This window comes from Eubalaena glacialis, chromosome 12, assembly GCF_028564815.1.
Source record: "Eubalaena glacialis isolate mEubGla1 chromosome 12, mEubGla1.1.hap2.+ XY, whole genome shotgun sequence".
In the NCBI taxonomy this organism is placed as follows: domain Eukaryota; kingdom Metazoa; phylum Chordata; class Mammalia; order Artiodactyla; family Balaenidae; genus Eubalaena; species Eubalaena glacialis.
In genome coordinates this window covers 48,846,215-48,869,162 of record NC_083727.1, presented here as the reverse complement: position 1 = coordinate 48,869,162, position 22,948 = coordinate 48,846,215, and the positions used below count along the sequence as shown (strand labels likewise).

Sequence of the window (22,948 nt, the reverse complement as noted above, 5' to 3'; positions counted from 1 at the left end):
AATTCTTCACCGGGCAGGGCTGTCCCAGACACGGCAGGACATTTACCATCCCTGCCCCACCCCCTGTCTCCAACATGCCAACAGTGACTTACTCTTGGAGGGCAGGACAACAAACATGCCCACACTCCCAAACGCCCCCTGCCTGAGACACAGGCTAAAGTCTCTGAGCCTCAGATTATATCTGGGCATAACACCCGCTCCACCACCTAAGAGGTGGTTTGGGAGGGGCAAGTGTGCAGCAGCTTCTTAGGAACCTAAGCTGGTTATACAAATGGTATCATAACATGCATTCACGTGGGCAGCCTGTCAGTTAGGGGCAGGGCTGGGGGGTGGGTGGGTCCCACCACCTGGATCGCAGGTGGGATGTATTACACAGGGTCAGCTCTCCAGTCGTGTACTAGAATACACGACAGCTACTTATTCTGAAAACGTTTCCCTTCCACAAGCGGGAAATTCTGGTTTACATGTTGCTGCAGGTAAAAACCACACAACAGTGTGCGTTTTAGAGTGAATTCTAAGTACGTGGGCTATTGGAGCAGACAAGCAGGAGGGCAGCCTCAAAGCAGCTTCAAAAGAACCTGGTTTAGGATGGCACCAAAACTAGCCTGGAAAGAGAAGAACACTTCTCTTCGTGAGCGAGAGATAAACGATTGTGCGAATTACTTCAAAGATCAAGAGTACAAGGCTATAGAATGTGCTGCTTCTGTTCTTACGCACGCCAGAGCAGGGCCAGCATGCACAGAGCTGACTTTCAACGTGTCGTACTGCTCTGTTCTTTACAGCTTTCAGTGGCTCTCGCGGAAGGGAATCTGAGAGGCTGGGCAGGGCTGCTGCGTGCAACCTGTATGCCCTGACAAAGGGGAGAATGGAGCCTCGGTTCACACAGGTTAGTGTGTGGGAGCCACCTGGAGAGCTAGGCAGGAAGCCCCCCCTCCCCACTCCCCCAGGGATCCACCTGACGCACCAGAGGCAGAGCAGGGCAAAGGCACAAACCTTGAAGAACAAAAGCGAAAGCAGATACCCACCCCAGGTCGTTAGGCAAAGAGCGCTGAAACAAGCTCATGAGAATTACCCATGGGTTGGAGAGGGGGTGCTGGAAACGAGCAGCTATAAATGTGTATTTTTGCTACAGATCTTTACATTAAAATATTTTGCCCCAACATGGTGTTTTTATAGTTTCCCTGGACTCTGCTTACTATTACCTTTGGCACATTCCTCCAAATTCTATTCGTCTTAAAAACAGCAGACTGATAATGTAAAGTCCCTAAATCTCTGGGCTCGGCCATCTAAATGAGATCTTTTATCCTTCTCTTCTCCAGCTTTCCAGAACGCATTTTCATAGCATTCTTGCAAGAGGAAAGATTATCAGAAAAAGAAAAATGAAGGGGAGTAAAGTCAAAGGAAAATACCAAATACCAAAGCTTTTGGTAAGAAAATATTTATGTCCACAAGCACACAACCACACCCTTTCTGGGAAGATATTACTGGCCTTGAAGCTGGGTTAGTGGATCCCAAAATATACCTCACAAAAAGCACCGTTACCCTCCCGAAATAGGCCCTATAATTACAATCTTTTCAAGTGGATTGTCCTATATCACAACTTGACATATGTTGCTTTAATCTCCCTGCTTCAGCAAATGTGGCCATATTGGGCTACACAAGCTCTCAACAACTCCCGGTTAAACCAGATTGTAGTGTCACTAGAAAACTGATGGAAATAAACAGTCCTGTGTACCAAAATACCCAATCTCAATCATCTGTAATGAGATCTCTCTCCTCCCTAAGCACATTTTCATCACACCAGAATCACACCCTTGATTCAAAAGGATGGACTAGCCCAGACTGAAATACCATTTCATCTCAGAGGTCATCTGAAGACAAACACATCTGAAGAAGCTGGGGCTGAAATTTAAAATACGAGACAATGCCTTTTGTGTGAATGCTGGGATCAAGTTGTGTGAATCTTGCTTCTAGCTTTAGTTGACAGTCTTCAGTATAAGTCTGCAGACACCCATCTGTCTGAATTCATTTAGATCAGATCTTGCTTGGAATCAGTGGTAATGTAGGGGCCCTTTCAGCTCTGTGATTCTCTGAACAAATTTCTTTATGTTTTCTAGTTATATATTTACATTTAATTAAATGTCAAAATATTAAAAATTTTAAACCTTCAAAATAATGAGTACTTTAGACATTGATTTTTTTATTATTATTATTATTTCCATATCGGTTTCACAGCCTCAGCACTACTGACATCTTGGGCTGGATCATTTCTGTGTGTGTGTGGAGACGGGTGTCCTGTGCATTTTAGGGTCTTTAGCAGTATCTCTAGCTTCCACTCACTAGATGCCAGTAGCACACACCCTCCCCTCCCTCCAGTGTGGCAACCAAAAATTTCTTCAGACATTGCCAAATGTCCTCTGCGAGGACAAAAACAACCCAGGTTGAGAACTACTGCTCCCTCTCTATTTATCTATTTATATATCTCTCCCTGGCATGGCCAGGAAAAAAAAATCTAGATTTTTCAAGGCACCTACAAGTTTAATTTTCAGAATTTCTAACTTCCTATGACTCACAGTGAAGAATCAGGATCTGTAATATAGCACTACTCCGAAAGATTTATAAACAGCACCACTGCTGTTTCAAACTAGGGGTGGCAGGGCCTGGCCTCATTTCAGTTAAGACATTTATGAGGACAGATTTGCTGCCACCTGATCTCTTGGACTGCTAACCTCCCTACTTTTAGGAGCTCCATTCTTAGAAGACTACTGGTAAGAAATCCTTCACGATCCAGTTACCAGGCCCTCAGTATGGAAGGGGATAAGGATTGGTGTCTATTAACACCATCTACAGAAGCGAGGACCCATTGTACTCCTCCCGGGCCACACCCCCTCGGGGGCTACATTTCTAGCACTGGGCCATTCGTGTAGGGAGTGGTAAAGCCGATGCTTCCTCAAGAAGAGGCGCCGGGTGGGGAGGGAAAGGAAAATAACATCAGGAGACAAAGAGTCAAAGAACGGAGATGGTAAGTTCAGCCCAGAGAAGAAGAATGAGGAAGGAGAGCATCTTCAAACATCTGGTGGGCTGGTGTGTGGGAAAGTGAGTGCACTTGTCTCTATCTGCTTACAGAGTGACTCAGGGAAGTCAGCAATTCAATAAATACTTATCACAGGCCTTCTAGGTGGCAGTCTCTGTCCAGACACTAAAATGACAGGAAGTAAGAAGACCAAGTCCTTGTTCCCTTGACCACATATTGTAGCTCAACAGAAGGACTGGATCGCTTTTCTTTCCTCCCTCCTACTCTCTCCTTCCCTCTTTAACAATTTGACCTAATGTCCAGGTATCTAATTGCTCATTTTTTTCCCATTTAAAAAATTAAGGTGTAATTAACTACAGCAAAATTCTCCTTTTCTATTGTATAGTCCTGTGAGTTTTCACAAAACCTACAGTTGTATAAATACCACTACAATCAAGAGCTACAACAATTTTCTCACTCCCTTAAATTTCCCTGTGCCCTGAATTGCTTTTTAATTGGAGAAAGCTCCTCTGTGCAGTAGCAAACCCCATCTTTGAGAGAATGTGAATTCCCCTCTGTCAAGAATTCTGGAGAAAAGGGTTTTTTTTGGTTAGTGGGAGATTGGGCCAGACAACCCCTGAGGCCATGTCCATCTCTTTGATCCCCTGAAACTGGAGGGTTGTCACCTCCAGACACCCGATCTTAACCATCAGCCGATATGGTTGATTCTCTCCAACCACAGGTAAAGGCTCCACCCCAAAGCCAAATTCTTTTGGTCAAAGCTCAAAAATTTCCTTCCAATAATTGGATCTCTGTGAAGGCTGCATAATAAGCATAGACAAAAAGTCCAAAGAAAGGTTTGGAAATGAAAGCCTCAACATGGTAACTGAAGCCTAAACCAAGGGTACCATCTCCTCCCAACCCTTCTACTTCTTCTCGTTATTTTGGTTCAAAATAACTTTAACTCCAAAACCGAACAAAGCTCAAACAACGTGATTGCACCTGGCTGCAAAGATGGCAGGAAGGGAAGTTAAATTAGCTAAGCTGGTTTAAGAATGGGTTGAGGGCTTCCCTGGTGGCGCATTGGTTGAGAATCTGCCTGCTAATGCAGGGGACACGGGTTCGAGCCCTGGTCTGGGAAGATCCCACATGCCACGGAGCAACTAGGCCCGTGAGCCACAACTACTGAGCCTGCGCATCTGGAGCCTGTGCTCTGCAACAAGAGAGGCCACGATAGTGAGAGGCCCGCGCACCGCGATGAAGAGTGGCCCCCGCCTGCCACAACTAGAGAAAGCCCTCGCACAGAAACGAAGACCCAACACAGCCAAAAATAAATAAATTAAAAAAAAAAAAAAGAAAGAATGGGTTGAGAGGGTTAGAGAAGATGGCAAATGTCTCAGGGACATTGCTATGCAGTGGACGCTGCAGGAGGGACTGTGGCGACCAGCTGTGACGCCCCCTGTGATAGCAAATGGGGTGTGACCAGCCCCTTCCCAGCGGCCCTCCTGCTGGAAGATACTCACACCTTTTGCTGGCCTGACCTCAATGGCAAATGTCCAGTTTCCAAACAAGGGTGTTCTGTTGTCAAGAATAACTGCTTTTCACAGAGATAGAGAACAGACTTGTGGTTGCCAAGGGGGAGGGATGGATTGGGAGACTGGGTGAGCAGATGCAAACTAGTATATATAGACTGGATCAACAACAAGGTCCTACCATAGAGCACAGGGAACTATATTCAATATCCTGTGATAAACCGTAATGGAAAAGAATATGAAAAAGAATGTGTATATATATATATGAATCACTTTGTTGTACAGCAGAAATAAACACAACTATACTTCAATAAAATATTGAATGTATTTTATATTTAAAATATAAATCAACTATACTTCAATAAAATAAATTTTAAAAAAAGAATAACTGCTTTATTGAGCACTCACGGTGCCCCAGCATTACCTAGTTTATTTTATTCTGACAACAACACTCTGAGGTAGGTAACATTATAAGCCTCATTTTACAGACAAGGAGGTTGAGGCTCAGAGAGGTTATATAACAACCGGTAAGTGTAGAACTTGAGTTTTAACCCAAGTCTCCTGTCCTTCTGACTACTGCTAGCAAGGTCTTCTGGGTGTTTGTTGAATTTAATGTTCCTGGTCTCAGGCTGCTGTTATGCTGGTTGGTGGGCTGGGTCCCAGGCATGCTGGATTCTTAACTCCCTTTCATGTCCCATTCCCCAAGCAGCTAACTGCCTGTTTCTCTCTCATTTCAACATATAGACCAGAAGGATCTCTCTGCTTTGGAAACTTAAAAACATTTTTTTAATCTTTTGGTTTGCAAGTTTATTACTCTCACATTCCATGGGTGGCTAAGAACATAAGCTAAATGGTCCAGGGTATTCTTTATCCTGTATCTGGAAGGTTTCCTAAAATCTAGACTTATTATTATATCTTAGAAAACCCCATATTGCTTAATAACATCAGCAATGACAAGAAAAAGATGTCATACTGTCAGAAAACACCAATTGAACGTCACATTTAATTATAAAATCCATTTTTGTCAAGTGTAGTACAGGTTTAAAAGATGCACAGAACAAGGCCATGGTTTCCCTTTATGAGCAACATTTACTTCACAAGGTATCAGAAATAAATGCAGCGACACTTACCAAAATTTCCCCCAACGATCACAAACTTTATATATACCACATGTCTTCTAATACAGCTGCTGGACTGGTCCTGAAAAATATCACAACAAAAGGAAAAATGCATCATTAGGCAGAAGTAATTTAATATATATTGTGTTTCCCTTCTGGAAACCACAACATCTTCCTTGTTTTGGGCACCCATCAATGTACCACACTCCTACTGCCAGATTCCTCTTTGTTTTTCACAGGAAAGATGAAACCAATTTACAAATTGACTCAGCACTCACTAATAACAAACAAATAACAATCTGGACAATGAAATAAACCAGAAACTGTGCTTATAAATACTTTATTTGAATTTTTAGCCTTTTAAAATAATTGAAGATAAGAGAACAATGCAAAGATATCTAAAGCTGAACCCATAACCTTTTTTCCCCCCAAAACCAATTCCTCTTTCCTCTTTCTTTCAGCAATACACTCCATTCTCCCCTGCTGGCTGCCAGGCCTTCACTTCTGTTTTCTAGATTTCATTTTATTATCTGAAAAATAGGAATTCCTGTACTAACCTCACAGGGTTGTTATGAGCATTAAGTAATATAAATTTAGTGACATATAAATGACATTGAAAGGCTTAAAACAGCATCTGGCACAGCAATCACTCGGGGAAGGTGAGGAGCTATTATCCTTCTCTGGGTCATGCAGGCCTGAAGCCTAAGCCGGCCTTGCTCACCTGCACTGCAAATCCTGGCCTGAGCCTGACCTTCGAGTCCCATGGGAACTCTGGAACTCACCACCTCTCTCCATTCTCATCTTTACACTCTTGTTTGGTCAGCTTCACTCCTTGCAGAAACCCATCTCCTGGCCTCCAGCTCCTTCTCTTCCAATCCTGCTCCTTCCTAAACACAACTTAAAGCCTCAGCGGAAACACCTCTACTGCTTCCCACCACCTACAAGTTTACCTGTGAAATTATCAATATATCAGCCTGGGCCTCCCACTTGCCTTAGCTCTGTCCTCACATCTTCCCATCAGATGCTGCAGAATCCAGCCATCAGTCCTGCCTCAGCCTGTGGGCATTCCAGACCCTTCTCTGAGTATCTTCTGTCCCACAAGTGCCAGTAGGTGGCCTCACCATTTTCTAAGGCCAGGGTTCTTTACCTTTTTGTTCCATAACAGTCTAGAGACATGTTTCTCAGAATAATGTTTTTAAATTCTTGAAGTTGACACATGAAATGCATAGGACTCAAAAGAAGTATACTGATATTCAGTTATCAAAATATATAACAAAATTATGATATGCTTCTCTTAATATTTAAATAAGTTCCAGGAAAAGTCTAATTACTACTGTAGTTTTGAAGTAATGCTGGGCATAAATGATACTTCAGGGTATCTGTAACTATAATGTAACATGAAAATACCTAGAATTACTATTGGTGACAAACAGCTAATACTACTGTCATAACAGAACGAAATGTTAGGTTTCAATTAAGGGTTAGTGAAAATAGATAATTTTCCTCCATCTAAGTTCACAGACACCCCCTCCCCCAGAATTCCATCCGTGGACTCCAGGTCACGAGCCTCACTTTAAGGCCTAGAGTAACTCTCATCATCTTCTTGAGCCCTTTCTACCTGGACTTTCCCAATTTGGTATTATCTTACCCCTCTTTGCTTTTCTCTTTTTAAAAATTATATTTTATTTGATATAGATACTTTAAATGTACTTATTATATCCTACTTTTTAAGTTGTAAGTCTTCTAAGTTGTAAGGGAAGGCCCTATTTTTTCCCCATTTTTTATTCCTCTCATGGCGGTGAAGAATGCCCTGCCTCATAGCTCACAGCAGGAAGACATTCAGCCAGCATTGTTTGAACCAATCAGTGAATAATAGTGCAGTCTTGCTCGTAGAACACAGGTTCAGCTAATATTAATATTATTTCACCTCTGTCTGGCAGCCTATGAGGTTCTAAATATGCAGATGGGACACCTAAACATTGTATATTTAGATTATAAAATTCTGAAGTTAGGCAACAAAATGTTCCCCTCTTTTATTTCTCCTTAGAGAGTGAATGCTTGGTCAGCGTGGCTGACCGACAGATCTCCCTGGAACAGACCGACTGTTCGATCATTCCGCCCATACATGGGGCATCTGTGTGACATGAGCACAATTCCTGCCTTGGTGGAACTTCGAGCCTAGAAGCTTTCCCCAGCTAGTCCAGAGGAGCTGAGAATCTCTCAAAGTGTCAGGGCCTTTGCAAAGACAAGGAATAGCCAGTGATTCCCCTAAGTACGGGTGCTTTGGTGACCAACATAGGTGAGGCCAGTTAGTAAGAGTTGCTCTGCCTTCCCACAGGTCTCACAGATGTGAAGCTGTGGTTCCAGAGCAGGCAAGTCAAGTCGATGGAGCAGTGAAATTCCACCTCCCCTCCTGAATGATGTCTTTGCATATGAGGTCAGAGATGGCAACCCCTCCAAGGGGACCATCCCAGAGGGGTTTACTCAACGCCTGGTGGCATATTCCACTCCGGGCCCCATTGAGTCTGTGATGGAGCAGCCTCTGGACGGACACTGGTCCTTTGGTCTTATCAGCCTTTTTTCCAAAATTGCTGCAGCTCAGAACTCCTGTGTGCCTTTTGCCAAGAAAAGAACACACGAAAAATAACAGAATAGTTCTTCCTTTTCAATGAAGAGAGCATAATGATTTTCTCCACTGAAAACCATGCATTAGGGCACTGTGACCATTTGCTTTGGCAGAAATTCAACACCGGCAAGCAGCATTTTTCATGCCCGACATCATGTCAAGTGACTCGTAGGACAAGTCGGGGTGTACCCTCCCTCCCCAGTAACTAAGACGGATGAGATAGCTACTCAGAGGACAATGGCTGGACTTGGCACGCTCTTTTTATACTTAGGGACATTTAAATCTATTTCATTTGAATTTGTTCCTTTTGAGTCACACTAGATATATGGTATTAAATTAAAATAGCTGAATGATAATGAAGAGGGCAGCATGACTGTTTAATCTTTTATTTCAAAAATTGCAATGTACACATCCTCATGAGTACATAGTAAGATGTTTATAGGTGCTCCCACACAACAACACTTAGCATGGCACTTACTTTTTGCTTCTAATGCATATCATAGACGTCGTGTGGCTCCTGTTTAAAGGTAACATTCTCATTATGCACTGGATACGAGGATCTCTAATACAGTTTTCATCTGCATGGGGCCATTCCCTCTTCCTTCTTCCTAACAGATGCCCCATGTTCCTTCAGCCACAGTGCCTGAGAAAAGGTGACAGCACTCCCAGGTGGGGGGGGGGCCTGATGGGTCTAAGGCTTTGCAGGGTGCCCAGCAGCAACATCAGCATCACGTGGGAGCTTCTGAGAAACGTCAGCTCTGAGGCCTCACCCCAAACCTACTGAATTAGAAGCTGTTTTACAAGATCCCAGGTGATCTGTGAGCATGCTGAAGTTTGAGACACACTGATCAAGGGAAACCTGTTCCTCGTGCAAGTGACTGGTTCAAGAATAGGCATATGACCTTCTTCAGGCCAACACGATGTGCAGAACGTTTTGCTGGGAGCTTCTCCTCATTCTTCTGGGAGAAATTCCCTCCTTCTGAATGCTGTATAGGATGTGATGCCTAGGACTTCTGTAGCTATCTTGCTCCAACTGCAGCATAAAGCTGGCCCACAGAGGAGGGCAAAGACAGAAAAAACACAGGGAAGGAGAGTAGGGGAGTTTGCATTCAGTCAACCCTGAAGTCTGCAGAGCTACTAGACTTCCAATAAGTTTCTTATTGTACAGGCCTCCTTAAGATTGGTTGTCAATTGTCTGCAGCTGGAAAGCATCCTGACTAATCAGTCCCTAATAAAGCATTACAAAAGGAACAGAATGCCGAGGCACCAGTCAGCCACACAGTGAAGGGTCCGGACAAGTCAGTGCATCAAGAGACCAGAGCAACAGTTCAGAGGCCTATTTTGTTCAGGAACTGACCCAGTAGTATTTCCGGTTCTGACAACCGTTATTTGCTTTGCACATTTCCAAAAGCTTTCTAAATCAGCCAGTCTAAATGATCAACCAGAGGAAGTGCTGAACATTTTCCAAATTCTTTTAACCAGAGTGGTCAACAGTTGCTTCCGCAGAAGCCACATGGATGTCATTTCCTGCAAAAACAATGGGAGACTAATTGCTCAGCCCCAGACTCTAATAGGGAAAACAACCTGTGATATGTAATTACTGAAGGGTAAATAAGGAAAAGCTTGAGGCTCTCAGAATCTGCTTCTGGATCCACTGCAATAACTCTGGGAGAAGGAGGGGTTGGGGGGGAGAGAGAGAGAGAGGGAGAGGGAGCGGGAGCGAGCTGGTTTGGGAAAAGATTTGAGGGACTAGCACCTTAGGCAGCCACCCATACCACTTTTACGCATCACTGGTACTTATTAAAGACCTTTCTGAGTAAACCAAATAGACCTGCTATTACATAAAACCATATATGGCTCTGACGTAATTTTGCTTCATATACAGGAGAGATGTAGTCAATAGTCAAGGAGAACTGGGTGTCTAAATGGACTTTCTCTCTTTAGTGTCATAGCTTCTCAACCACAATGGGATATTTTTGGGGGATGGGTTTGTTGCGTTGGCTTGATACAGAATGTATCTTCTATTATGGAGTAAACATTAGTTGGTTTTCCACAGAATGTTCCTGACGTTCCATCACCTCAGGTCTCTCTTTCCCTCCAAACCTTTTTGCTTTCTCTTCCCTGGTACCTCATATACTTCCACAGCTCCGACTATCACCCTTGTCATGAGTTTCAAACTACATCTCTTGATCTATCACCCTTGTTTCCAGTCCCACTGTGGCTCTCTAGACAGAAAGTACCCTGAGGACAGGGACTTTGTTTTGGTCGCTGCTATATTCCCAATGCTCAGTGGCTGGCACTATTACGTTTGTTGAATGAATAAGTAAAAGGCCTCACTCAGACTCTTAAGACACCTCACAGGAATTCTTGCCATCACCTCTTAAGTGGCCTCTTTGCCTCTGGTCTCTCCCTTTCCTACTCTGTCCACACACAGGAAAACTCTAGATGATAGTACTGATCATGTTGGTCCTAAAATGTCTCAGCTGGGAACAACTTACCAGCCCAGCCCTGCACTTCACAGGTGAGAAACTGGTCCCAGCGAGGCCAGGAGACTTGCCTAAGGATTTATGATGAGTGGGTGGCAGAGATGGAATTATAATTCAGGCTGCTGACCCAGTGGCTCTTACTACCATGCCACTGGGTCAAAATCTTCCACCGTCTTTCAGCAGAACTGAGTACAGGGCTAGGCACACAGGGCTCTCAGTAAGTACTTGCAGACTGATGGAGACTAGATAAGTGAGAATGGGTCTCTGGCACAGGCCAATGGGAACCCTCTTAAAAGAAAGACAATACCCCAGTATATAACATGGGCAAGGAAGGAGCTACTCCGGACCTTTGCTCCTGCAGTGCCTATGAGCCACCCCCAAGGAACATCAGGGTGGTGACACGGCTAGAAAAACCAATGACTTCACACTCACACTCTTCAGCTTTGTGCTCAAAGCCACCCACCTCCATTCCAAACCCCCCTTGGCCTTATCTCCCATTTCCTTTTCCTCCCTCACACCCAAGCTTACGAAAGCATTTGCTGTCCCGAGCACCTGTCCCTCCTCCTGGCCTTCACCTGCCCTGTTCTTCCCTCTCATGCACCCTTACCTCCACCTGCAAGAATGGCGACCCAACCTGCCCCTCGAGCCCAACTCGAATATGAATCCTTCCCTGAATTTCTTGTCCGATTTCCTCCACTGGTATTCATCTCACCATTTACACGTCTACTGTAGACCTTACCACACTGTCTGCTTCATAGGAAAGAGCCAGATCCTTGAGGGCAGGCACTTACCCTAAATCTTTGAACCGCTGACACATTGCCTGGCCCACTGCTTCGCACAGAGGAGCCACTTCTCATCATTTTGTTGAGTCAGAGGGTTTTGTCCTTTTCAGTTCACCTCTGTGACCTAAGTTCTGTAATGGGGCTTCCAAGTCTTCCTCCAGCCGGTGCAGGCTGATGATAAAGCCAGCACACTTGCAGGGCCTACCCGTTAAGGAACAGCTGTGTGAGTCCCTGCTGTCTTATTTTCAAAAGCAAGGAATGGGGGGCAGGGGCTAGGGAGGGTGACTTCCCCTCCCTTACATAGCTCTCCTACGGCGGCTACGGCTGTCCTGTCCTGTGCAGTGTGAGGTGCAAGCTGGGCACGTGACAGCGTTCCCTGCAAGTCCAAAGTCAATTGTCTGCAAAACTAAAGAGTTCCAAATGGCGCGACAGCACATTAAACAAGCAAGTGTGCAAACAAAGCCCATTCGCAAGGGGAGGAGGATGGGAAGCAGAAAACAGAGTTCCCTAGGAAACCAAGCCTGCTTTAGGATTGACTGTGGCCTTCACCCCTCGTGGGGGAGGCAGAGGGGTGCTCCGAGAAGGCATCACTGGCCCATCTGCTTTCCCTGCCTACAGGGGCCCTGGTCCTTCTGGCTTCACCACCACAAGTTGGGGATACTCAAGCAAGGCTGTGGTTGTTGTTTGTTTTCTTATTTGCTGGAGCGGGAGTAAAGAGTGGAAGGAAAGAGGAGAAGAGTGACGGGTAGACAAAGAGATGAGCATGGAGAGCACTAGGCCAGCACAAAGGGGTTACCGACCGCAGGATGAGAGGGCAGGAAGGTCGGACTAGAAAGGGCTGACTGCTCCTCTCTCATCAGCCATTGCCAGGATGAGGGGGACTCAGGCTCACAGTGGAGCAAGGCACGCCCAAACCAGCAAATGCGCTTATCTTCAGCTGCCCAAGAGGCGGCTCTGAGGTATTTATTTTGGGCTCACTGGCATGGTGGTTGGGCTGAGTCATGCAAAGGGGTGGTCAGAGGGGTTGGATGGGGCTCTAGGGCTCCCCATAATCTCCATCAACCTCAAGCCGGAAGAGCAGTAGTGATATAATTTCTCCTCCTCCTTCACATAATAATAATTTATTATACATTATTAATATGCAATATATTAATAATTACATAATAATTATTACTTATGATAATGATGATGATTGCTATGTTTAAACCTCTAGGCTGAGGGTTTATTTCGGAAAGAAATAAATGAAGTAAATGCCATTGGAATAATTAGTTGACTGTCAGGAGAAAAAGATTCTGTTCTATAAAACTTATGAAAATGAAGTATATATTTATAATAATCATGTCTTTCTTTTCTTCCTGGCAGTGAGTTTCTATCAGGTGATCACATCTCTTAGGTATCAGGTAAAAATAAAATAGAAACTCTGTTTTGTAGTGTACTTGAATTATTTCTGATTTTCCTTGTAAATGAAGCTGTTTCTAGTGATTTGCAATCCAGAGTCTGAATAAAAACGCTGCTTTGCTATGATGCAGCTGGACAAGTCCCCGAGCTCTCTTCCAACCTGATTACCACTCTCAAGACCCTCCAAACAGACATTCTGCAGTAACTCCTGGGAAGGCCTGGGATACGCACACAGTATCACAATGCTGCCGAGATCAAGGTTAATAATGATGTGTGCAGAGGCCCTGGAGTGTGGGCTGGCTACAATATTAAAATCCCAGAATCCTGGGGCTGAATGCAATGTTAAAGAATATCTAGTCTGGTAGTCTTTAAGCTATTTTTTAGTACAAGAACCTTGTGTATTCACACGTAGATGTGAGTGCATGTGTATTTCTAACGTTTATGCTACACTCCAACATACTAGATAAAAGTGGAACAGAACAGCTCTGGTTCAAGGAGGAAAGGACTCAAAACACCACCACCTTGGCCATCCTCCTGGCCCACCTGGCACTTCTGGGGAACCCTAATGTTCTCAACACTGAAAACCTCAGATCTAGACCCCTATCCCATCCAATATCTGCATCGTGTCCTCAATACCTCCTTCCAGCCACGGTTCTCCATGTGGCAACATGGCTGAACGAACACCTCTACCTTTTCTCTACCAAGGACCTATTTTACCTATATCCAAGGATCCCATATTTTGAACCACTTCGCCTCTTCTAAAAACTGCATTTTTACAGGGAGATCAGCTCGGTGCTTTGTGACCACCTAGCGGGGTGGGAGAGGGAGGGTGGGAGGGAGGGAGACGCAAGAGGGAAGAGATATGGGGACACATTTATATGTATAACTGATTCACTTTGTTATAAAGCAGAAACTAACACACCATTGTAAAGTAATTATACTCCAATAAAGATGTTAAAAAATTAAAATAAATAAATAAATAAAAACTGCACTTTTGAAGAGGTAACTAATTTATTTGCCCAGCTCTTATTTGGATCCAGTGAGACCTCAACTTAAATCTTAGCCCTGCTAAGCTTGGTAAACATGGGAAAATTCCTTAATAATGTGAAACAGTAAACCCAGTAGAAGTTTTTCTTCACTTCCTCTGCTTTTTATTTCATCAAAACATATCTCCATCAAAAAATATCAAATATATAGGAATAAGTGCAATAAAAGATGTGTAAGACCTTAACACTGAAAACTATTAAAAACATTATTGAGAGAAACTGAAGAAGACCTAAATAATAGAGGGTTATGCCATGTATATGGACTGAAAGTCTCAATATTTTAAAGATGTCAGTTCTCCCCCAAATTGCATCTTCAATGCAATTTCAATTTGTAAAAATAGCAGGTTTTTTTTTTCTGGTAGAAATTGACAAGCAGATTCTAAAATTCATATGGAAATGCAAAGTGCCAAAAAACAAAATCATCTTGAAGAACAACAACAAAGCTGGAAGACTTACTCTATCAGATACCAAGATTCATTATAAAATAACAGTAATTAAGACAGTGTGGTATCTGTGTCATAGACAATTAGACCAATAGAACAAAAAAGAAGGTCCCAAAATGGACCTACACAGATAATCACCTGATTTATGACAAAGATGACACTGAAGTTCAATAAATGGCACTGGGTTCACTGGGTACTGTGGGCTGATTGTGTTCCCCCAAAAGATATACTGAAGTCCTAACCCCCCCAGGACCTCATAATGTGACATTATTTGGAAATAGGGTCACTGAAGATGTAATTAGTTAAAATGAGGTTATAGTGGATTAGGGTGGGCCCTAAATCCATTACGACCAGTGTCCTTATAAGAAGAAGGAAGTTTAGACACAGAGAAACACAAGGGGAAGAAGCCCACGTGACAACAGAGGCAGAGATCAGAACAATGCAGCTGCAAGCCAAGGAACGTCAAGGATTACCAGCCACAACCAGAGGCTAGGAAGAGGCAAGGAATGATTCTTCCCTGGAGCCTTCAGAGGGAACATGACCCTGCCCACACCTTGATTTCAGGCTTCTGGCCTCCAGAACTATGAGAGGATACATTTCTGTTGTTTTAGGCCACCCAGTATGTGGTACTTTGTTATGGTAGCCCTAGGAAATGAATACACTGCGTATCCATATGAAAAAAATGATTCTTAATCTCTACCTTACATGCGAAAGTCAATTCCAGATGGATGGTGGAAATAAATGTGAAAGGTAAAATAACAAAACTTTTAGAAGAAAACAAAGAATACCTTCAGATCTTGTGACAGGTAAAGATTTTTAAAAAACAGAATACAAGAAAGTGTTAACCATGAAGGAAAAAATAAGTTGGACTGTATTAAAATTAATAATTCTTTATCAAAAGATATCAACAGAATCAAAAGGTAGGCCACATAGTGGAGAAAATAATTTCAATATATAAATCCAGCAAAGAACTCCTACAAACCCATAAGGAAAAGGCAGATGACCCAATATAAAAATGGGCAAAAACTTGAGAAGAAATTTCACAAAAAGGGAAATCCAAATGGCCAATAAACATGTAAGAAGATGCTCTAGTTTAGTCATCAAAGAAAACTAAATTAAAATCACAATGCTTTACCAATACACACCTACCAGATAGGCCAAAATGACAGAGACAAAACCCACAAAGTGGTGATGACATGGAACAACTGGAACTCTCATACAGTGCTGGTGAGAGTGTAAATTGATGAAGACACTGTGGAAACCCAGCAGGATCTATTAGAGCTGGACGTACCTACGTCCCATGACCCAGGATCTCGCCGTCAAGGAATCCGTCCTCAGCAACGTTAAGGATACTCACCCACTGACATGTACAGGAGTGTTCCTAGCAGCACTGTCTGCAATAGCCCCAAACTGGAACCCACCCCAAAGCCCATGTGCAATAGAAGGGATAAATAAATTTACAATAAACAATGCATTACACAGCAATGAGAACGAACAAACTACAACTCATAACGTGGGTTAATTTCCCAAATGTAATGTTGAAAGAGACACAAGAATACATCCTTGAGATTTTATTTATATAAAGTTCAAAGTAGACAAATTCAACCTATGTTAGAAACCATGGTATAATAGTTACCTTTGGTGGGAGTGGGGTTGGTTTGGGACTGGGAAGGGGTCTAAGGGGCTTGGGTGACGTTCTTCCTCCATCTGGCTCCCGGTTACAGGGGAGTATGCACTTAGTGAAAATTCATTTTCAGTGCAATTAACAATGTGTGTACTTTTCTGTATGAATGTTAATACTTCAATTAAAAAAAAATCTCAGTGGTTAAGGCAGTGAAACCAGAGACAAAACAGAGCTCTTATAAGTACTGAAAGCAAAAGAGCACAGCAATTTAATTTAAGCAAGATAATTCAAAAATCTGCTTTGCTAAAAGCTTAAAAGTGCCATTTCATTTCATTGGGTTTTTTATTCACTTAAGATGACTGTCATGCCAAAGTTATTTTATTACTGTATGTTAGGATGGCATGAAGTAAACAGTTTCAAAATAAAATAACACAAATCTTTTAAATTTTATCTGACTGATTTTTTAAGGCGAAAATCTGGATAGTCAAGCCCAATTTTTCACGTCGATTAAAAAACAGCTTCCTGGGGCCTTGGTTTACAGTCTGCAATATCTCTGGAGGGGAAAGCCCTGAGGATAAAGGTGATCTCTATGTGACACACAGTAGGTGCTCCATCCCCCTTCAGAGTCACCCCAAGACATCAGCTCGGGCCTGCCCCTGGGGGCAACAACGGCTCAGCTTGCCTCTAAGCCTTGCTGTAGATAAATGTATAGTTTCCACTCGACAGCCTGAAATACTGAAAATAACTCCCAGGACACCATTCCTGCCTTTGCCCGTTTCTGGGCTCTTCAGATTCCCGCTTGGATACACATAGTCACGGGGTGGAGTCCTGATCCTGCAGCATCACATGGATGGAGAGAGAATTCTGTCTCCAGTTCTGAGGGTAGCTCAACCTCAGCAGCTGCTCAGAGTCTGTGTGGGGCCGGCCTGTCATCATTAGACATGGGCTCTGCACAACTGCTCTGGCCACCACTAAAATACATCCCTGGGGGCACAGAAACCATATGGCCAGACTCTTGTCTTCTCAGATGCTTTGTTCTCTGGGACCCTCTGGTAGGGAGATTTACTTGGGCACTTACACAGCATCCTGGGCTGCTGGCAGCCTCCACAGGGAGTGAGAGAGGGTCTCACTGTGGCCTACCTTCTGAGCTGGGAGAGCATCGTGTGCGAGGGGACTGTGGAGGGTGTGGAGTTCCTATGAGAGAGACCTCACTCACCCTGAGAGGCGAGCATGGGGACCAGGACCACGCAGTCGAGCTGTATGGAGGAGACTCCATGTGCCACGAGGACACCTGGGACTTTCCTCAGCGATTCCATTTCCCCGAATATTGGCTTCCCAAAGGAGACCCCTTAGATTCAAACTCTGTTGTTTTTGTGCAGACTTTCTGATGCTGATTCTACTCTTCACTATCTGACAAACAGCGATTTTGTGGATCATTTAAGGAGGTTTCTACATCTCCAGTTAAAGTTCTCCCTGGTAAGAAAATAACATTTGCTTTTAAAGTCATTTTTTAATAAGAACTTACTGTATAGCACAGGGAACTCCACTCAGTACTCTGTAATGACCTATATGGGAAAAGAATCTAAAAAAGAGTGGATATATGTATACGTATAACTGATTCACTTTGCTGTACACCTGAAACTAACACAACATTGTAAAGCAACTATACTCCAATAAAAATTTTTTAAAAGGTAAAGTCATTTTTTATCATGAGTGGCCACAGAGATTTTCCATTTGGAAATATAGATAAATCACAAGAATCAAGCATGATAATCAGTTTAGAATTTACGTGGACTGAGGAAAAATCACCCAGGCCAATTCCTTGAGAGCCTTTCAGCTAGATGACTTGGCTGTACCAGAAAGGGCAGGGTAGGCAAACTACAGCCGGTGGGTTGATTCGACTGCTTTTGCACAGCCCATGAACTAAGAATGGTTTTTACATTTTTAAATGGCTGGGGGGAAAAAAACCTAAAGAATATTTCGTGACATGTGAAAATTCTATGAAATTCCTATCTTGGAGTCTATAAATGAACTTGCATTGGAACACAGCCACACCCATTAGTTCATGTATTGTCTCTGGCTGCTGCCATGATACAAAAGCAGAGCTGTCTCAATGGAGACCATATGGCCTGCAAAGTCAAAAATACTTACTGTCTGGCCATTTACAGAAAACTTTTGTTGACCCGAGCTAAGGAACTTGCTGCATGTTTGCAGAAGGCTGCCCACTCTGACCTTATGCTCCCTTTTGTGTTTGAGCTTCTAGGGCTGTCTCTGCAATCAGCGGCCAGTCCCAGTGCTGGTGCCAATTTCACACTAACCTGGTAAACCAACACAACCCACCACCGTAGTTCCTTTTACTCTGTGGTCTGTAATCAATTTAGGGGGTCAGAAAATTCAACTTAGTTGGTTGTGAACAGCATTTTCTTTAATGAAATAAAAGGGAAAAATATCAAAGGCATTCATTGATATGGACTGAAATGTGCCTCCCTTTTCCCATATGTTGATGTCCTAACCCCCAGTACAACCTCAGAATGTGACTGTATTTGTAGACAGGGCTTTTGAAGAGGTAATTAAGTTAAAATGAGGTCCTAGGGTAAGGCCCTAATCCAATATGACTGGGGTCCTCATAAGACGAAGAGATTAGGGGAAAAGACGGCCATCTGTAAGCCAACGAGAAAGACCTCAGAAGAAATCAACACTGCTGACACGTTGATTTGTCAGACTTCCAGCCTTCAGAACTGTGCGAAAATAAATTTCTGTTGTTTAAGCCACTCAGACTGTGGTACTTTGTTATGGCTGCCTAGCAAACTAATACAGGCATCATACGCAGTATTATTTGGTGAAAAAAATTTCTTTCAATCACACGTGCAGCATGTGATATGGTAATACAACCATACCACAAAATGTATTACATTCTGTGCATCATATCAAAATAAATGGAGAGACATACACACTTGGTAGCAAAACCACAGGCGGGTGGTCTAACTGAATCAAGACAAAAGAGGAGAAAAGGGCATTTACTGAGCATGTTATATGTGTAACATATATATATATATATATATGTTATGTTTGTATATATTATTATCTTATTTTGTCCTCACAGTAACCCTATGCAATGGGTAATATTATACATCTTCAACTTCAGCCAATATATTGGCTTTGTCAATATATTCATTCACCAACCATTTATTGAGTGTCTGTCATGCTCCAAGCAACTCTGTTAGGCACTGGAGAGTCAAATTTGGTCTCTGGGAACAAACTCTAACAAGACCCAAAGGCAGGCAGGGCTGGGCAGTAATCACGCAGGCCCTGTTCTCAACCCTCCCTGGATCTCTGGCCCTGAGAAAGGCTGGCTTCACCTCTCCAGCTCCAGCCGCCTCATTTGTAAAACAAGGATAATCCTGACCCAGTTCACAGTCCTGTGGTGAAGGATAAGTGAACAGAATTCTGGGCTTGTTTTTATCTACACAGTGCCAGTTGGATTCTACCTGTTTATAACCAGCATTGCTTTCTTTTTTTTTTTTTTTTTTTGGAAACTCTATACTTATTCTTTAAGAAAAAATAAAGAGCTAGAAATGAGGTTCAGTGATTAAAGGTATATTCCGTATTCTTTCTCAGAACATCTAGATTAACAATTTTAGAAGTGAATACCTGCTTCCTAACCTCAGACAAAAGCAGAAGGAACTCAAAGATCTTGCAAGGTTCAGTAACATTCCAAGGACAAAACTAGGTGAGGTGCTGCCAGTCTTGAGGGAAATAATTCAATGATAACTAGCACTTCAAAAACCTAATAAAAGTAATTCACAGTTTTCCATCTAACCCTTTTAGGAAATGATTTTTTAAAAGCAACATTAAAAACAAACAAGTGTTAATCTAAGTGTTATACAAGTTAACATTTCTGAGAAAGACCACAGGACACTGAAAGGATACCATCCTTCTCGTCCAAATCAGACATAATTATGAAAATCTCTCTTCTCTGTCACCCACATTGAAGTCATTTTCCAAACATTAAAAACATCTGTACAAATTAATGCCCTATGATAGACAGAAGAGGAGGTAGAGAAGGAGCTGGGAAGGGGTGAGGGGGAGACACACAGACCTAAAAATGGGGCCCGTTAGAAGTCTCCCTTTATTGGCTATGAAGGTGAATAAATAAGCACTGTACAAATTCATTCACTATGAGAGAAAGTGCAGCTCTAACTCCTAGTGTTTGCATTTTACTTGAAAGGTTAAAGGTACTTTCCACTTGTTTCTACACCTTCAGATTCTCTGGGGTCCTTGGAGCGTTCAAAAGCTTTACAATTGGGCTTCCCTGGTGGCGCAGTGGTTGAGAATCTGCCTGCCGGTGCAGGGGACACGGGTTCGAGCCCTGGTCTGGGAAGATCCCACATGCCGTGGAGCAACTAGGCCCGTGAGCCACAACTATTGAGCCTGCGCGTCTGGAGCCTGTGCCCCGCAACAAGAGAGGCCATGACAGTGAAAGGCCCGCGCACCGCGATGAAGAGTGGCCCCCGCTTGCCACAACTAGAGAAAGCCCTCGCACAGAAACGAAGACCCAACACAGCCAAAAATAAATAAATAAATAAATAAATAAATAAATTTATTAAAAAAAAAAAAAAAGCTTTACAATTATCTAGACTAAAATCCCCCCCCCCCAATGGTTCATTTCACTGATGTGACTTATCAATAACTGCACAGTTCGGGCAGGGCACAAACGGCTCAGGTGAAGCAAACACCTCTGTTTACTTTTCTCTGTCTTGCGGATGCCAACGGTCATGGTCCCCCTCCCACTGCTCCGGCAGCTCCCCCCACGGCAGTGCGCAGGCGCGGCAGCCTCAGGGGACGCCTCCCGCCCCGATCCTGCCTGCGTTCACACGGACTTCCAAGCCGGGCAGGGCAGGACTTCACAGCAGCTACCGTCCTTCACACTGAAGGACGTGAACGTGCTGTGATGACATACTCAGTAATTGCTCTCCTTTTTAAAAAGGAGTGGTAAAACTTATATTTAAAATGCTTGTTGATGCCCTGTGGGTATAAGTCACTCTGTAAAGCAGTATCAAAATGGATCCTCTGTTATGGGTTCCTGCCCGTTCTTTGATTCTAAACAACTTTATTAATGTTAATAGGAGTTACGCACACATCAATGGGAGAATAAATTCCCTGGGTTTCGTGGCACTTCAATTAATGATTTGTAATAAGCCGTGTAAAATGCTTTCTAATTTTCTTCCAAGTAATGCCACACTACCCCAGAAGAGCTGAAAATTAGGCATGGGTCTCACCACGGGGTGGGAAAGACAGGGGGATGGGAGAAAGAAGGCTCTCCAGCTGGTTGGAGGCTCTGCAGGAGAGCTTCCCAGCACGTAGTGCGGGGGAGTGCAGCAGGAGGGACAGACACAACTCGCCCAAGGGATAACGAACGTGATGAAGGGAGGAAAAGAAAACTCACAGAAAGCAAGCCTGACGCAGAAGGAGTTTACTATAATATAAAATGGAAAAGACTGACTGCAACCGTGCTTCTTAAATCTGTCCCAGGATCCTCCCATTTTTCCAGAGCATAAGTTAATACCATTCACTGACTCCTGAAAATACCCACCAAGGTGAAAATGGGAATTTAAGTTCCAAGGATGATGCAGCAGAATTGCTAATGAATAGGTTATTTTGCAGTTGACACAAAGCTCTGCCTCAATTTCTGGAAACCCAGCTTTAGATTTAACCCTCCCTTGCCCAGGCCTGCAGTTCTCTCCTCAACTATTCTCGTGGGAAACCAAGTGATCATTATTTATTGAAATCTTCTGAGAATAGGGTGGGGTGGCATGGGGGCTGCAGCAGAGACAAGTATGAATGGCAAATGCCTAAATTCCATGATTTGGAAAGAGAACAGCTCAAAATTTTAATCTAAAAAATCTCAGTGTTTGCTGTTCGATCCTTAATCACCTTATACTTCCTTGCACTTTATCCTAATGCTTCTCAGATAGTAAGAAGACCTCTGCCAGCAAATAACGAGACCCCACATCATAAAAGACTAGATACACAGCCACAGGTGTGGGAGCGTCTGCTCTGTAGGATCAGATGGCTTTTCAGGTGGGTTCCCCAGTTTTCCTGTTACACCTGCCTAGTCTCCCTGAAGTAGAACACATGGAAAGTCTTATGACGTGCAGTTTAACTGAACAAATATTTATAGGGAGAGAAATCTGTTGGCTGGGAAAATGAATACCAAAATTCATCAGAACTTCCATACCAGCCACCTAAGACTTACCTGGAAACGTATCATTCACTCTATGAATTTTCAGAAAACTGAGGGGCCTCTCCAGTGGTCCAGCTCATACTAGAAAATCATGAGCCAATTACAAAAATAGCAAGGGCATCTGAGACTGGTGACAAGTAAAAACGGTGCCTGGGTTGTGCAGCATTTTTGGATTACTCCTTCCTCTCACTTCCACTGGTGTTAGACATACATATGAGTGTTCTGTAGGCAGCCTACACATGAGCACAGCCTTTGAGAAAAAGGGCTTTGCCCCATCTTAGTCCCCACGATGACTGGCATGAATTTGTTGGGCACCAGGGGAAGATCTCTGTATAACAGGTGACTGAACAGCGTGCAAGGTGCTGGTTAGGTGCTAGTGAAGAGAACAGAGAAGTATCAGACACCATCTTGGTCTTCAAGACATTTGCAGTTCACTTGGCAGATAAGCTGTATACACGTGCCAAGTTAACTGACAATGCAATACTTCAGCACTATTTACCAGGATGGATGCAGAGTGCGTCTTAAAGAATCTGGCTAAAACTCCTGCAATTCCCAACCATGCATGCTTTTCTTGCTGGGAAAATGTGGGACCAGAAGATGACCAGAATTCAGCTGAAGTTCTTCTAAGTGACAGAA

At 43.4% G+C, this 22,948-nt stretch overlaps 1 protein-coding gene across 2 annotated transcripts in view; it reads right to left on the bottom strand.

Moving 5' to 3' along the window:
• Positions 1-22,948, bottom strand: part of FYN (FYN proto-oncogene, Src family tyrosine kinase) — a 208,826-nt gene that overhangs the window by 113,736 nt on the left and 72,142 nt on the right. For both annotated transcript variants that reach the window (XM_061207612.1, XM_061207611.1), the window contains exon 3: positions 5,676-5,745. The gene's annotated coding sequence lies outside the window, so the exon portion shown is untranslated. The remainder of the gene's footprint in view (positions 1-5,675; positions 5,746-22,948) is intronic.